The sequence below is a fragment of the Mandrillus leucophaeus genome, unplaced genomic scaffold (assembly GCF_000951045.1).
Source record: "Mandrillus leucophaeus isolate KB7577 unplaced genomic scaffold, Mleu.le_1.0 Scaffold321, whole genome shotgun sequence".
NCBI lineage: Eukaryota > Metazoa > Chordata > Mammalia > Primates > Cercopithecidae > Mandrillus > Mandrillus leucophaeus.
Window position 1 is genome coordinate 900,301 of NW_012103377.1, and position 4,027 is coordinate 904,327.

Below are 4,027 nucleotides of genomic sequence, written 5' to 3' on the forward strand. Positions count from 1 at the left end.
AAGATCCCCAAATTGAATTCAGATTTCAATTTTATGTTATTTAAAATAAGCACAAAATGCAACAAAAAGATTAAAATAAGAGAAGGGGACATATATAAAACAAATGCAAATTAGGAGAAATCAAAGATGAAAATACTTACATTAATAGAATTTGACACTCCATAAATAAATAAATGGCATTGAAATGAATGAAGTGAATTTATTAAGGATAAAGAATCACTTAATAATAAGTCTCAACAGCTTCCTGGAAAGAAACACATACAGCAGACAATATACCTATTTTTCCTAGTGCCTGTGCAATGTTTAAAAAAACTGAATATACAGTATAGCTGGACTAACAGTGGCACTTAAATAGGGTTCAGTTGCTAAAGAAGACTCACAGGACCCCAAATGACAAAGCTTACAAGTCTACACTTTATTACAGGGAGGGGGACCCACTATAGCAAGAGCATGAAAGTCAGGCTATCCACCAAGCAGACGGCTCCACAAGGGGCCTGGAGAGGCCAGGTGCAGGCTCTTCCTGTCTTTTCTTTCTGGTACTACCACGTGTTCCATGCGCATCTTGTATTTTTCCTGCCCTAGACCTAGAGGCAGCCATTTCTTCAAGGAGCTCTGGTTTCCTTTATTGGAGACTGGTATTTGGAAACGAAGATCTGGGTGCTAAGTGTGCTCAGTGCTGCTGGGATCTCACTGCTTCCAGCCCATCTCAACAGTCAAAGCTAGGAAATATATCTATGTATACTAACCTATATATACGTATACATCTATATTTCTGTATCCATCTCCTGTTACATAAAAATTATATCAGGCCATTGTTTTGGACTAAGCTCCTACACAAGGCCCCAACAGAGCAGACTATAAACCAGAATGGAGTCATTCATACTAAAGATATGCATCATGGCTGGGCGCGGTGGCTCACGCCTGTAATCCCAGCACTTTGGGAGGCCGAGGCAGGCGGATCACCTGAGGTCAGGAGTTCAAGACCAGCCTGGCCAACATGGTGAAACCCCATCTCTACTAAAAATACAAAAATTAGCTGGGAGTGGTGGTGGTGCGTGCCTGTAATCCCAGCTACTAGAGAGGCTGAGGCAGGAGAATTGCTTGAACCCTGGAGGCAGAGGTTGCAGTGAGCCAAGATCGTGCCACTGCACTCCAGCCTGGGCGACAGAGCGAGACTCTGTCTCAAAAAAAAAAAAAAAAAAAAATCTACATCATCAGACTAAAACTGAGTTGTTAGCTGGCCTTCTGAGAAATCAGGAGACAGACAAAGCCCAATTTCCCAAGCAGGCCAGTTTCCATCGGCATGATAATGAAGTTCCCTTTGCCTTTAGTCCTTACAACAAAAAGTAATCTGAAGTAACCTCATGTTAACCAATCCATTATTTGTCTATTGTTCTGTTTCCCTGTTTCCACTTTACAAGGAAAGTAACTTTGAAATGACCAGTCCACTTTTTGTTCTTTGTTTCTGCTTTCTTTAGCCCTTTCTGTCTATGAAATCAACCTCCTCTGTGCAGTCCGTTGGAACACTTACTCTATTTTACAGAATAAAATGTTGCCCAATTCTAGAATCACACACAAAAAAACAAACTAAGATCTTAAAACTACATTGTTGTGATTTTGCTCTTTGATGCTCCCAACTAAAGTACAGTGTTTATATACAGTTGTTTTTGTTTGTTGTTTTGGTTTTTTTGACACAGTTTCACTCTGTCATCCAGGCTGGAGTACAGTGGCGGGGTCTCAGTTCACCACAACCTCCATCTCCCAGGTTCAAGCAATTCTCCTGCCTGAGTCTCTCTCGTAGCTGGGATTACAGGCGCCCACCACCAAACCTGGCTAATTTTTATATTTTTAGTAGAGATGGGGTTTCACCACGTTGGCCAGGCTGGTCTTGAACTCCTCACCTCAGGTGATCCGCCCGCCTCGGCCTCCCAAAGTGCTGGGGTTACAGGCGTGAGCCACCTCGCCCAGCCTACGTACAGTCTTTTTTGTCTTTAGCCTTACACTATCTAGTCAAAACACTTTTTTGCAAACGTTGCTTAATCAGCAACTTCTTCCCCACCATCTTCAGTAATGTCATACATTTTTCATAAAATTACATTTTTATTATTTTTTAATTGACAAATAAAAATTGTACATTAACCCTGTACAAAATGTTGTTTTGAAATATGTATACATTGTGTGAAATGACTAAATCAAGCTAATTAACATATGCATTTCTTCTCACACTTATTATGTTTCATGGTGAGAACACCGAAAATATACTCTCTTAGCAATTTTCAAGTATGCAATATATTGTTATTAACTACATGCAACACGATGTACAGTAGCTCTCTTGCACTTATTCCTCCTGTCTAACTGAAATTTTCTATCCTTTGATCAATATCTCCCCAACACCAGCACCCCTCCCCTTCCCCAGCCCCTGGTAACCACCTTTCTACTCACTGCTTCTTTATTTCTTACGTTTTCAACTTTTTTTTTTTCTTGAGATGGAGTTTCGCTCTTGTTGCCCAGGCTGGAGTACAATGGCGCCATCTCGGCTCACAGCAACCTCCACCTCCCGGATTCAAGCGATTCGCCTGCCTCAGCCTCCCGAGTAGCTAGGATTATAGGCATGTGCCACCACGCCCGCTAATTTTGTATTTTTAGTAGAGATGGGGTTTCTCCAAGTTGGTCAGGCTGGTCTCGATCTCCCAATCTCAGGTGGTCCGCCCACCTTGGCCTCCCAAAGTGCTGGGATTACAGGCGTGAGCCACCACACCCGGCCAATTTTTTCAACTTTTTTAGATTCCACATATAAGTGAGATCATGCAGTATTTGTCATTCTGTGCCTGGTTTAATTCACTTAACAGTTTTCTCCAGGTACAATTAATTTCTTTTGTCATCCTCTGCATTTCATCCTGGAATCACTGAAAACCAGGTTGATTCTTTTTTCAATTTGCATACAGTAATGTTCACTCTTGGTGGTGGTGTACCATTCCACAGGTTTTGACAATTGTAGAATCGTATATCCACCACCACCCTCATGTACTCAACCCTTCCTTCTCCCCTACCCCTGGCAACCACTGATCTGTTTTCAGTCCCGTTCTAGACTGAAGAATGACCCCGGAAAGATATCCATGTCCTAATCCCCAAAACCTGTGAATGTTACCTTAATATGGCAAAGGGACTTGGCAAATGTGATTATATTAAGGATCTCAAGATGAGATTATCCTAGATTATCCAGGTGGGCCCTAAATGTATTAATAATAACAAGGGTCCTTAAAAGAGGGTGGCAAGAAGGTCAAAGGAGGTCATAGGAGAGGTGAGGATAGAAGCAAGAGGTTGAAGTGATGTGAAGAAGGGGTCAGCAACTAATGTATGCAGATGGCCTCCAGAAGCTAGAAAAGGCAAGGAAATGAATTTCCCCCCAGAGCCTTGTATTAGTCTGTTCTCACGCTGCTGATAAAGACTTAGCAGAGACTGGGTAATTTTTTTTTTTTTCTAGACAGTGTCTTCCTCTGTCGCCCAGGCTGGAGTGCAGTGACGCGATCCTGGCTCACTGCCACCTCCGCTTCCCGAGTTCAAGTGATTCTCCTGCCACAGCCTCCCGAGTAGCTGGGATTACAGGCGCGCTGACCACCACACCTGGCTAATTTTTGTATTTTTAGTACAGACCGGGTTTCACCATGTTGGCCAGGCTGGTCTAGAACTCCTGACCTCGTGATCCACACCTCTCAGCCTCCCAAAGTGCTGGGATTACAGGCATGAGCCACCTCGCCCAGCAAGACTCTGTTTCCAAAAAAAAAGATTCATCTATGTTTGTTATATATATTTTACCACAAAAAAAAACAAGATTTGACCGGGCACGGTGGCTCACGCCTGTAATTCCAACACTTTGGGAGGCCGAGGCAGGTGGATCACGAGGTCAGGAAATCGAGACCATCCTGGCTAATACGGTGAAACCCCGTCTCTACTAAAAATACAAAAAAATTAGCCGGGCGTGGTGGCGGGCGCCTGTAGTCCCAGCTACTCGGGAGGCTGAGGCAGG